The sequence below is a fragment of the Propithecus coquereli genome, unplaced genomic scaffold (genome assembly GCF_000956105.1).
Source record: "Propithecus coquereli isolate 6110/MARCELLA unplaced genomic scaffold, Pcoq_1.0 Scaffold9, whole genome shotgun sequence".
Lineage (NCBI taxonomy): Eukaryota > Metazoa > Chordata > Mammalia > Primates > Indriidae > Propithecus > Propithecus coquereli.
The window spans coordinates 15,368,476-15,382,766 of NW_012155284.1; the positions used below are offsets into that span (position 1 = coordinate 15,368,476).

The 14,291-nt window shown below is 35.3% G+C and overlaps 1 protein-coding gene across 1 annotated transcript in view; it reads right to left on the reverse strand.

The window, feature by feature from the left end:
* CWC27 (CWC27 spliceosome-associated protein homolog (S. cerevisiae)) overlaps positions 1–14,291 on the reverse strand; it is a 225,672-nt gene that overhangs the window by 137,420 nt on the left and 73,961 nt on the right. The gene's annotated exons all lie outside the window — the stretch shown is intronic.

Consider the following 14,291-nt stretch of genomic DNA (forward strand, 5'->3'; position numbering starts at 1 on the left):
GTACCTATTCAAGTTTCTCTATTCTAACCTTATTGATATATTAAAAGTTAATATGGAAAAATAAAACAATTCATATAAAAATAATAGAAAAAGCATATACAAAAATGTCCTTGATTTTTAAATCAATACGTACAGAGTACCTGATATGAACTCAGAAAGTACTAAGCATGTTTAGCAGACTGTTACAGTACATTGGTGTATCCCAGTGAACCATTATTTCTGGGTTTCATACTCTTGCATAGTCCCCTCCACACCGACTGACTCTAGGCTTGACCATGAGATACCTGCTAAGAAAAATGTAACTCTATAATATAATATAAATATAACCAAGACTAGTTATAAATACCTGATTTGGCCATAAGACACTAAAAAATGTGATGCAAGAAGAGGCTTGATAATCATTAGAACATAAGGGCTTGAACTTTTGGAATATGTCCTCTTGGAACATGAGACCACCACATTGTGAGATGGCCCAAGCTAATACATGGAAAAGCCATACATGGAGAAGAACTGAGGAATTGGTTCAATAAGCAGCATCAAGGCCTGAGACATATGACCCCAGTTGAGAGAGTCCATGGGCTCTTCCAGGCAGCTCTTAGCCATCTGAGCAACTCCAACTAAGGTCCCAGATATCATAGAGCAGAATGAACCATCCACTTTGTACCCTGTCCAAACTCCTGATCCACAAAATTATGAGTTTCTTGTTTTAGTTCCTGAGTTTGGGGTGGTTTTTATGCATCAATAAATAACTGAAACTGGACTACACTATTTAAAAAAAATTTATGTAAAATATCCACTCAAAAATCTGATGAGAAATTTTAAGCCAGAAAGATTGACGATTTCATATTAACAGCATTAAAAACCAAAGCCAGTCCTAATGAGGTCCTTACATTGAATAGGTACCTACCATAAAACATAGTCAAAACAACCAAAGGTAAAATTGCAAAACTATCCTGAAAATCAGGAGTCTGGGCTGGCACTTCAGCCTTATCTGATGACATCTATCGCACAATGGTGGTGTGCTTTGAAATCAAATCCAGGGAAGTTAATGGAGTGATATAGGTACTCAGCCCCAACAGCCTGGGCAGGCAGAAGCTTTACTTAGATAGAAATCTTTGGTGTTTTCTTTACTATAAATGCTAATAACTTTTGTATTTTATTTATACTGAGGACTTAAATATATTTTAAAATCTAGTATCATTATGTTAAATATTATAATTATCTCACTAATAATATTTTAACTCACTTAAATATCAACAAATAAATAAAATTATTAAATTATAATGACTTGTTAAGGTTAAGCATGTAATAGATTAAGAATGGCATAGCAGTTAAACTCATGGTTATCTGAAGTGGGACTACAGGGTTGGAATTTTGGATCTGGCACTTTTTAGCTTGTGACTGTCTTCTCAACTTAAAAATGGGCTAATAATAGTAACTACCTTGTAGGGTTGTTGAGAAGGTTTAATGAGTTAACACAAAAAAGTATATACATACAATATGCCAAATAAACTCTTGTTACTATTGTTACATTTTAACTTTACCAACAACAAAATGTTGATATTACAGTTTCAAAAGAACAACCACATTTTAAACTTTCACACTGTCTGGAAAAGGTCTCAGTAAGCATGAGAAAATGAACATGAAGGATTCAATACATTCCCTGAGATATAATAAGAACTCATAATAATAATAGAATCCTAATACAAAGAATAGGAAAGGATCTTAAGAAATCATCTGATTCTGTTTCTAGAATGCTGCCTTCTTATTGTCTGCATACATAGTATCTTCCTTAGAAAATTTTTTATACAAATGATCTATTTAGTTTTTAACAAAATGCTCAAAACACTCTAGTAACTTTACCATTCCTGAAAGGTCACTTTCTATCACTTCAGTTATATTTGCTATTCCACACTAATTCTAATCAGGTTCTGCTATCTTTTAAAAAAAATTTTAAACTTTTTCTTTGAGGTACAACTTAGGTGCAGTGCAATACACTATATCTTAAGTGTATATAGTTCAACAGTTTTGACAGATGGATAACTGTGTAACCCAAATCCCTAGAATGTTTTCATCATCTCAGAAAGTTCTCTTGTACCTCTTTCCACATAATCTCTGCCATCCCTCCCTACCACTGCTGCTACCCCCTCCTGCCACAACCACTGTTCTGCTTTCTATCATCATAGATTAGTTTTGCTTATTCTAACAACTCATATAAATGGAATCATACAGAATGTTCTCTTTAGTGTCAGGATTCTTCATGCAACACGAAGTGGTTTTGAGATTCACAGATATTACTATAGTATATATTAGTAGTCTGTTTCTTTCTGATACTAAATAGTATTCCAAATACATATTCCTTATACAATTTGTTTATCCTATATCCTGTTGATGTAAATTTGGGTTGCTTTCAATGTTTGGCTATTATGAACTGTTATGGCAGACATTTGCATGGCTTTTTGTGGGCATATGCTTTCATTTTTCTTTGATAAATATTTGGGCATGATGGGTAATATATGCTTAACACTGTAAAAAACTGTCAAATTGCATGTCACACTTTGTACTCCCACCAGTGACTTGTGTTTGACAGTCCTGGTTGTCTATATCCTTACTAACATTTGGTTTTCTCAGTATTTTTTTTAAGTCAATCTAGTCAGCGTTATCTCATAGTGGTTTAATTTGTGTGTTTCCTTGAATATGATGTTGAACATTTTTCGTGTGCTTATTGACCACCAATTTATCTTCCTATGAATGTCTGGTCAAGTCTTTTGCCCATTTTAAAAACTGTCTTCTTATTTTTGAATGGCAGTATTCTAGATATAAATCTTTTATCAAATATACATGTTACAAATATTTTCTTCTAATCTGTGGCTTCCTATTCATTTTTTAAACTCATCTTTTGATAAGCAGAAACTTTTAATTTTGTTGAAGTTCTTGTTTTTACCTTTAAAGTACAATTGATGCTGAAATGATGTAAAGTGCAATCATAATTCTAATAATCATTTATTAAATCCAGAAGAAAACATAAGGCCCAAGATGAGTTTTCAATAGGAGACCTCACTATGTCACTGACTTAAGATCTAAAGTTTTGTCTACTGCTGATACATATGACCTGACTAAATGGTTTTCCATTTTTAGCTTGTTTTTTCCCCTGACTTCTAGTATTTTAGCAAAGCTACCTTATTTATACAAATATATTGAGTATTATCTTGACCCCTTTTTGCAAAGTCAACAAATCGGATATTAAATGGAACAGGCGCCTACTCAATATACCCTCCAGGTTGCCAGAAGCTACTAACAGGTCCTCTGAGGATGTGATTCTTAAATTATCTAACAGTACATCCCTGCCAGGGGTCCCACTTTTATAGACTTTGTATTGCTGGATTTATTAAACCTGGTAGACATCACATAGCCATCCTGAATGAGCACATTCTGCCCACACAGAGGCATCTGTCTTCATCTTTTTTTGGACAGTGGTAGAACAGCAAGCAGTCAGTGAGTAAATGTGGTGAAAAAGGAAGTACGGTATTTATTAGGCAGTGATGAATGATCTGAATACTGAAATTTAAACTGGTAATAAATGGTGCTGCCTAGATATTATTCTTTAAAACAATGTGTCACCCAGCTGTTAACTTACTCAAACCTAAACCAAGTATGAGTTTATAACATCTCCATTCTGGTACTTCTTGGGGAGAATGGGCTGGAAAATGCATTGTCAACTGACACATTTCTCTTTGCTACTGAAATATTACTATTCTTTACAGGCTTTTATACATTTAGATTTTTATCCACATATTTGTATTTCAACCTGGGCTAATTACATTAGCTAGCAATGTCTGGTCCATTACAAAGTGTTATTGTATGACGATCATTCACAGAAACAAAATTTAATGTAGATTTGATTTTCAGAGTTATTAAAAATAGAATTATTATAGAGAAAGGCTGTGGTCAATTGGTCAGAAATTGACCAACTGACCAATTTCTGACCAAGTTGGTCAATTTCTATTGTCTCCAAATATTCTTCCAAATGCTTATCTTTAATTTAATTTCTACCCCTTAAAACTACCACCTACTTAATATGATCTTCTTGTCTTCTAACACATATAGTATCCCTGAATGATCCAAGTCCCCAAATTATTTGTGGAATTACTTTTGCACCTAGAGCAATAAGTCATAAAGTTTTTATCCCAAAATGCTGCCACTAAAAATTAAAAACAAAAATTTGTTGAAAGGCTAAGCTACTAAAATTTCAGATTAAAATTTAGGAACTTCATATATATATATATATATATATATATATATGTGTGTGTGTGTGTATGTGTATGTATTTAAATATACACTAAATTTCTCAAAGATAAATATGGAAGTTGTATAACAACTCTTAAAATATAAATACAGGAAATTGTTTTAAGAAAATTTTAAAAAGCTATCAGTTTTATAATAAATGCTTTATAATATATCTTCTAACTAGGGAAATTATTAATATTTGCATGTGCTTTTGAAAACATAGCCCACAAAAACTTTAATTAAAACATATTACCATTTTTAAAAACCAATTTGAAAAAAATCAATTGTGTCCATAAATATTGATATAAGGTGGTGAGTGCTAGTGATGAAATTGGCCCATGAAAGAACTCCTATTTGCTTTTTAAAAGAATATAAGGTATCTGCTAACAACAACAACAACAAAATTAATACTGGAATTTGCAATTATAAAACAGAAGCCTGGTGCAGTGCCACTCGCCTGCAGTCTCAGCTATTCCAGAGGCTGAGGCGGGAGGATCACTTGAGCCCAGGAGTTTGAGCAGGTAAGAAAGAAAAAAACACCACAAATCTACATTTAAAAAGAATGATCTGTAAGCTTTTGGATTAAACATGGTGATGTTAATAACATTTCTCCTAAGCCAAGCTTCCTCTTAATAGCTGAACTTATGTTTGACCTGCTCATATTATAGATTTCTTATGAACAGCCATTTTATTTCTCTGCTCATTCCCTGGATGCCTAAAATAAGACCACATTAAATCAGGAATTTTCTTCTCTAAAAGCAAGTGTATGGAAAATGTCCAAGTAAAAAAGTTATTCCCATGTATTCATTCTAGTAGTTATTCATACTTCTATACTCTCATTTGTCTTGTCCTTTTAAGTAAAAAGGAGAATCTACACAGCCTTCTGAAGAAACTTTCTTGTATTCAAAGAAATATTATTTGTGAAATGGTCATGATGGGACATTATTTAAGTAGTTACAATGTTACCACATTATCCTCAACTGCTCATTGTGTAGGCTTGCTTTGGTCATTATTTACTAAACATTTATCTCTGTAAGGGTAAAAGATGTTCTATTTGTCTGAGCCTCATAGCACTTTGTTTTGATTCGTAAATAATAATTCGACCTTACACATTTGTTAATTCTACCTTACGCATTTGTTATATTGCTCTCAAAGAAGCAATAAATTAATTAAAATCTCTTCATTTTAATCATAAAACTCGCTGAGCCCTGCTCTACGTCAATACTACCCATACAAGGTGAAATAGCTAAAAGCACCTGTTTACTATGTCAACATTTTCAGAGAAAGATATATATTTTCTAGTTGCAAGCACAATAGTCTCTGAGAATGCAGATTTCACTCATTGCTAATAAAATATGACTTACGACATTCTTCTGCAATAATGACTTGAGAGTGAAAACTTCCTGCTCTTTTCTTATTTATTGCCAAATCATTTTTTTCCAAATATGGCAACAACAATAAATCTCTTTTCAAAAGGCCAAGAATTGCTAATTGTTAGACCATTAATATTGAGGTTACCAAGCATTTATTCAAGATAGCAAAAATTAAAACATGACCACATTAACTATAAACTTGGCTCTGAGCACCAGTGATCTCATATTGGCCTGTAAGCACTTCAGGGAAGGAAAGAAGACAAAAACTAAACAACACAACTCTAAATGTACTAAACTATTACAGATTCTTTTTTCTTGACAAGAATCTTTTTTAAAAAACACTTCAAAAACCTTACTCCTACGGGTACTGAATAGTTTTCTTGTAGAGGAAATAATAGCATGTCTGTCTTCTACAAGTGTTATAAAAAAGTTCTGGAGTCAGGGAGAGAAGCAGACTACTAAAGCCATCGATAGTTTTTGACCCTAAGCTAGGACAGAGATGGGTATTTATGAGAATAACACATTAAAATCAACATTAGTGCTGAAAATTGAAATATTAATAGAGTAACAGCCATAATCAGAGCTATTTCTAAGATGTGTCTATTTTATCTTAAAGTACAGAACATAGACTCTATTAATAATCTCTATCCAAGATCAACTTTATAAAGCAAACACTATGAAAATATAAAGTTGTAGTACATCTCAACCATAAGTTTTTATAAAGTAACTGTTAGGTAGTATCATAAGTGTCAGCATAAGGCAGTTAAGTCAAAATTATGTCAATATTCCTTACATCCAATAAAATGGCTGCTATCAAAAAGAAAACACAACAAAAGCAGAAATAACAAGTGTTGGTGAAGATGTAGAGAAATTAAAACGCTTGTGCACTGTTGGTGGGAATGTAAAATGGTATGATTGCTATGGAAAAAATATGGCAATTTCCTCAAAAAATTAAAAATAGAATTGCCACATGGCTCAGTAATCCCACTTCTGGGTATACATCCAAAAGAAATGAAGGCAGGATGTTGGAGAGATATTTGTATACACATGTTTATAGCAACATTATCCACAATAGCCAAGAAGTCAAAGCAACCTAAATGTCTATCAGCAGATGAATGGATAAAGAAAATGTGCTATTAATATATACATAAAATATAATGTTATCTAGCCTTAAAAAGGAAGGAAACTCTGACACATACTATAATAGGGATAAGCCTTGAGGACATTATGCTAAGTAAAATAATCCAGTCACAAAAAGACTGCATGATTCCACTAATATGAGGTATCTACAGGAATCAAACTCACATATACAAAAAGTAGGATAGTGGTTGTCAGGGGCTGGGGGAACCTGGAAATGAGAAGTTGTTTAATGGGTACAGAGTATCAGTTTTACCAGATGAAAAGATCTGGAGTTTGGTTGCACAACAATGTGAATATACTTAACACTACTTAACTTGAAAATGGTTACAGTGGTAAATTTTGTTATGCATATTTTACCACAATTAAAAATAAATTTTTAAAAAAAATTGAATTCTGTGAAGGAGGGGGACAGAATGTCTATACTTTGCATATAATAGTTACCCAATGAATATTAAGTCAATTAAATTCTTGGCTATATGCTAAAATAAGGTCCAGAAGTGCTACATTGCTCCCTCAGAGGGAAAGGGGTTCATTGTTCAAACTGAAAGGAGCCTTAAAGTTCATTTATTATATACCCACAAATAATTGTAGCTATAGTTATTATTATTAATTTTGTGCAAGGGTTAAAGAACAAAATTATTAATAATAACTATAGCTACAATAAATTGCCAAGGGAAACACATTACAAAATTATGTAAATTCTGCCATCAAAAACTTAAAATGGAGGAGGGGGTAAAAGTGTAGAAATTTTGTATGCAATCAAAGGTAAGTTGTTATCACCTTATAATCAGCTGTTATATGTTCTGAGCAAGCCTCAGGATAACCACGAAGCAAAAAATCTATAGTGGAAGCACAAAACAAAAATAGAAAGGATTCAAGCATACCACTACAGAAAGCCATCAAACCACAAAGGAAGACAGAAACAGGAGAAGAAAGAAAAGAAGTATCTACAAAACAACCATAAAACAACTAAGAAAATGGCAATAGTAAGTCTTACCTATCAGTAATTACCTTGAAAGTAAATGGATTAAATTCTCCAATAAAAAGACATAGAGTGACTGAATGGATAAAGAAAAATAAGACTTAACTCTATGTTGCTAACAAGAAACCTATCTTACTTTTAAGGATACACATAGATTGAAAGTGAAGGAATAGAAAAAATATTCTACACAAACAGAAGCCAAAGGAGAGCAGAAGTAGCTATATTTATATCAGATGAAACAGACTTTAAGTCAAAAACTGTAAAATGTGACAAAGGACATTATACAATGATAAAGGGTCATCAAGAGGACATAACTGTTATAAATGTATAACCCAACCCTTGTAATATGGATAAAATTGCCTTACACACAATCATTATTACAGTCCTAGAGTATGCTGAATATAACTTTGCTTTACTTGTACCACTGAATTTTGTATTTCATGTTTCATGTTACTAAATAGCAGCTTTTATTTCGGTTTAAAGAATTCTCTTAGCAGTTCTTGTTAAGCAGGTCAAATGGTGATGAACTCCTTTAGCTTTTGTTTGTCTGGGAAAGTGTTCATTTCCCCCTCAATTTTGAAAGACAGCTTTGCTGGGTAAAGTACTCTTGATTGGCAGGTTTTTTCTTTCAGCACTTTGAATATATTCCCACTCTCCTCTGGGTTTCAGCTAAGAAATCCCCTGATAGTCATATTGTCACTCCTTTTTATGTGATGTGTTTCTCATCTTTTACTGCTCTCAGAATTTTTTCTTTGTCTTCGATTTTTGATAGCTTGATCAATATGTGCTTTGGTGTACTCCTTTTTTGCATGAATTTGAGTGTCATCCTTTGTGCTTCCTATACCTGGATGTTGGCATCTATTTGCAGATGAGGGAACTTTTCAGCCTCATCTGCCCTTAAAGAACTATTTCTTTAAATATGCTTTCTGGCCCTTTCTCTCTTCCTTCTCCTTCTGCAAATCCTATTATGCAAAGGTTTGGTCTCTTGATGGTGTCTCATAATTCCCAAAGGCTTTCTTCATCCTTTTCCACTCTTTTGTCTTTTTGCTTCACTGACTGGATAATATTAAATATTCTATCTTTCAGCTCACTGATTTTTTCTTCTGCTTTTTTTTAAAATTTATTTTTAAATTTCAGAATATTATGGGGTACATTTGGGTTATATATATTGTCTTTGTACTGCCCAGAGGTATAAGCGTGCCCATCCCCCTGACAGTGAGCTCCACATCCATTAGTTGTGAATTTACCCATCCCCTCCCCCCCCACCTGCCCAGCACCTGATTAATGTTACTTCCATGTATGCACATAAGTATTGATCAGTTAGTACTAATTTGATGGTGAGTATAATATGGTGCTTGTTTTTCCATTCTTGTGATACTTCACTTTGAAGAATGGGCTCTAGCTCCATCCAGGATAATACAAGAGGTAGTAATATACCATTGTTTTTTATGGCTGAGTACTCCATGGTCTTTCTTCTGCTTAATCAAGTCTGCGACTGAAGCTTTCTATTGAATTTGCAATTCAGTCACTGTATTCTTTATCGCTAGGATTTCTATCTGGTTCTTTTTTATTGTTTCTATTTCTTTGTTAATCTTCTTCTGTTATGTATTGTTTTCCAAATTTCACCAAATTTTCTATCCGTATATTATCGTACTCCACTGAACTTCTTTATAAATATTTTTCTGAATTCTTTGTCAGTCATTTCATAGATCTACATTTCTTTGGGTTCCATTATTGGAGCTTTATTATTACAGTTTCTTTTGGAGATGTCATGATTCCTTGATTCTTTATAATCCTTGTGTCCTTGCATTATTGTCTATGTATATGAGGAGCCAGCTCCTCTTCTGCCCCTTTACTGGTATTCTTTGGCATGGATAAACCTTCACTATTTAGTCTAGCCTGTGATTCTGGGAGTGCCAACTAGTGATGACTCTGGGTAGTCAGAGCCACTACCTTTGTTCTAATGTTGGATGGGGCTGCTGGCTGGACTCCACTGTCTGGTGAGAACAGTGGCTGGGTTCTGCCACTAGGCAGAGTTACTGGTTAGCTACAGTGATGGCTTCTGGTCAGGCCAGTCACAAGATATATTCCCTGGCTGGGCAATTCTGCTATTTGGGACCTGCAGTTGGGCAGGGCCGTAGGATGAGGTTAGGCAGAGTCACTGCTCATAAAAGGCAATACCAGAGGCTATTCACCTTAGAAATGTGCAACTGAAGATTGTCTCCCTGTCAGGGTAGAGCCATGGGGTGGGTTTTTGGCTGAATTGAGTGGCTGTTCGACCTACTGGGTTTAGACAGTCTAGCCTCTATGCTTCTCCAAGATTTGCAAAGGTCGAAGTCTCCACGCCTTAGCAAAATCATTGGCAGGACTCATTAGCTGAGAGGAGCCACTGCTTGACTTCCCAGATCAAGTCAGTCTAGACCCTTCACTTCTCTGAAATCTACAAAGGTATTAGTCTGCCTGCCTGGATGAGGTCATTGAGTGGGTTTCAGCTGGTGGGGAGGGGGAGATGCTGCTTGACTTCCCAGCCTAGCCCCTTCACCTCTCTGAAATGGGAGGAGGTGGGCATCTCCTCACCTATATGGGGCCCTTGGGGTGGGCTCTGAGGCTGGACAGGGAGACTAGCAATCTGGGGACTCAAGCTAGATGAGTTATGCTTATGAAGGCAATCAGCTCAGCTTTGAGAATGGATTATGAGGTTGGCTGCTATCTGTGATTGGGTGCCATAGGTGATAGGAACACAGAAGTACCATCAAGATCCATGTGCTGGTCACTATGAACTCTGCCTCCTTTCTTTGTTTCTACCTGACCCCAGGCAGTCTAGCCATGTTGTTTGCTCCCTGTTAGGTAAGACTTGAGTAGGCTTCTTGGGAAGCATCTCAGAATGTTGGATTGAGTTTCTTAAAAAAACCCAGTCCAACAACCAATGGACTGGGTTTTTTTAAGAAATATCATTTCATAAAAACAATTCATCAAGAGAGCCCTACATAATACCTTAAAAGATTAAACCTCACAACATTAACATTAATGGAGATTACTGTTTTCATATAAATGATGCCTTTTCAAGTGAAACATTACTAAGGGCTTGAAGATTGAGATCTAAGGTTTATTGGCAGGGGTATTTTGAGAAAGAATTAGAATTTGAAAAACTATACTAGAACTCATCACCTGCCATGCTAAGGTGTTGTATATTTAATCATGTTGGCTGTTGGGAGCCATTTAGGAAATACGAATAAGGGGAGTTGACATGAATAAACAGTGTTTTAGGGAAATCACTCCATCAACATGGGAAAGACCAGCTTGAAGACTGAAAGCAGGGAAAGCAATTACATTACAATATCATAAGACAGGAGTCAGCAAACATTCCATAGAGGACCAGATAGTAAATATTTTAGGCTTTGTAGGCCACATGGTCTCAATCACAACTACTCAAATCTGCCATTGTTGCATAAAAGCAGCAATAGACCAAATGTAATCATATGAGTGTGGCTATGTTTTATTAAAACTTTATTTCAAAAACAGATGGCAGGCTGGATTTGGTATGTAGTCTGTAGTTCGCCAACCACTGTTTTAAGTCAAAAATAAATGCCTGAACTTGGCAAACACAGTGGCAATAAAGACATAGAGAAATGGACCTTAAAGCTTTAAGTGGAAGATCTGATAGGTTTTGGTGACCAATTAGATGTAGAGGTAGACATTACAGAAATAAAATTCTAGGACAACTTCCAACTTTCTAGCTTGGGTAACTAGGTGGCTAAGGATATATTCAGAGAAGAGAATCTAGGACAGTCCTATGGTTTCAATGTCTTGTCCAAAACTTGTGTTGAAATTTAATTGTCACTGTGACAGTATTAAGAAGTGTGACCTTTAAGAGGTGCTTAGGCCATAAGGGTTCTGCCCTCACGAATGGATTAATGTTATTATCGTAGGAGTAGGTTAGTATCGTGAGCTCTTGATAAAAGGATGACTTTAGCCTGATTTCTTCTCTCTGTCTTGCACCCTTGCTTGCCTTTCTACCTTCTGCCTTCTATCTTCTGCCATGGGCTAACAGCATAAAGGGCCTTGCCAGATGCTGCTGCCATGCTCTTGGACTTCTCAGCCTCCAGAACCATGAAAAAATAAACTTCCATTGCTTATAATTCCTTAGTTTCTGGTATTCTATGATAGTAGCAGAAAATGGACTAGGACAGATGGGGAGTAAATTTGGTAAGAATGATTATAATTTCTTGTTTTGGACATGCTGAATTTGAAGTTCCTCTGGGACATCTAACTGAGACAATTATAGCATGCTTTTCCACCTCCACAACTTATCAATTACCATATCATGTTAATTCTTCCTTCTAAAGCTCTCAAATTTCTTTGTTATTCCTGTCCCCCTCATTCCTCTTGATTAGCCCCTTATGACCTTGCCTCGAAGTTGGTTTTCAGGCTTTAGGCCTTACTGCTCTCTAATCCATTGTCCACACTATGGGCAAAAAAACCATTTTAAAATGTAAATATGATCATGCCACTCCCATACTTAAAATTCTTCAACAGCTCCCCAAAAACCTATAAGCCCTTTTATGAGCTGACTCCTGTCTATTTACTGTAAACTGAAAGTAACAAGCAATCGCAGTAACTCTCTTTCGCCTTTATATGGTACACATTGTTACCTTCAGCTGAAAAAACCTGCTTCATAGAAAGAGTGTAGCAATTATGCCAAAATATTAACAGTTTTATATAAATAGTGAAAACTGTTTTTTTTCTTTTTACTTATCTCTGTTTTCTAAAATGTCCTTAGTGAGTACAGATTACTTTTTTAATAAAAGGGAGAGAAAGTTAAAAACACTCACACACAAGACCAACAATAACCAACTCTCTTTTTTGCCAACTCCTTCTGCTCAGTCCTTGGGAAGGCTTCATCTTCCCATCCCTTGAGGACACTGTTTGGGTGCAGCAGCCAATCCTCCCCATCTGGCTCCTGCTGCTGGTCTTCCTGAGCACCTCAGCTCCTGCAGAGCTCAGTTCTCTGCTTAACACACTTAGTTACTTGTTCCTACCAACTGATTACTTGGCTTTTGATTCCCAGCCACAGAATTGGAGATTTGGCTCTGGAGAGGGCAAGTCTGAAGGGCTATGTCCCTGGCAGGAAGGCCATATGCAGTAGTTTCCTCCCAAAGAAAGCCCCAAGAGACTAGATTTCAGGAAGTTTATAATATGCAATCTTCTGGTCACAGATGACCCTATAGTTACCATGACCCTTTATAAGAAGTGTGAGGAGTCCTTTTTGACTCCTTCTTCTTTGGTCACTCAATCAGTTCCCATGTTGAAAAAGGAAATCCAGCCATTTCTTTTTTCAAACCAACTTTTTCCCATCTTTTCTTTTCAATATTCTTTTCAAGTGCTTTAATTTCTTCTGTATACAATTGCCACAGATTACTAACTGATCTTTTTGCATTTAGTCTTCCCTGATTATAATCTATCTTATTAAGGTAGTACTTAGAAACCTTAAATAGACTCTCAAAGAAAGCTAAAATAGTTGGCCTTAAGATCACAACATTCTAGCCCAACAGTTTTTTCCCCAGTATTTGCCTAAGGAGATAGGTGGACCTTTCCCAGTGCCTTCCCCTAACCAGGCCCTGTGTTTTCTTGCTTCCAGGTACTTTCTCAAGTCTCGTTCAAAAAGGAATGAACTCCTTCTACCTGTCTTAATCCTGCTAAGATTTTATGGCCTAGCTTAAATCCTACCTCTTCCATTATGCTTTCCTTGTTCATGAAAGTCAACTATTCTTGTCTTAGATTCCTTCACCATTGCCAATATCATGCATACCTACTCACCAATGTCTGTCCCTGGCCCCATGTCATATTTTCTAACACTATAGTTTTTTTTTACTTTTACTCTCATCTTCTTCATTCTTGGACTCTTCACAGGACCATCATAATTTAATATATAGTTGATGAATACCAAATGAATACTTCTTCTCAACAAATATTCTAAGGGTCAAGACTCTGTCCTCACATCTCTAAACTCTGTGCACCTAAAACATTTAAGGGACTAATGAATATACTCTATAGATACACATACTTCACTTCTTCTCTCATTCAATAAACATGTCCTGAGCACCTAGTACATGCCAGTTACATAGGTTAGGAATTCACAAAAACAATTAAATTAAAAATTTTGAAAAGGGTCCAACTTTCCATTGTTTTGAAATACATCCTTTTCCCATCAAAAAAGAGACCAGACAGATTCTCAGTTCCTCCTGGGTCAAGTTTTCAGAGAATGACTCATTATTTTTTATAAATGCCCTAAGCAGATATGACCACATTTAAACCTGACTATAAAAATCATTCTAAGTTGAAACATAAGTGATTTTACAAATTTGGTCAATTTACATTATCATACTTCTATTCTTTTTCTTGAAGCAAAAAAATCAAGAGCTTACTGAGTTACTCTAAAATTCAAAGTTATTAATTTCAACTTTAATACTTATGGGGAAACGGGCTTTCCAGAACACTGGTAAGTTAGT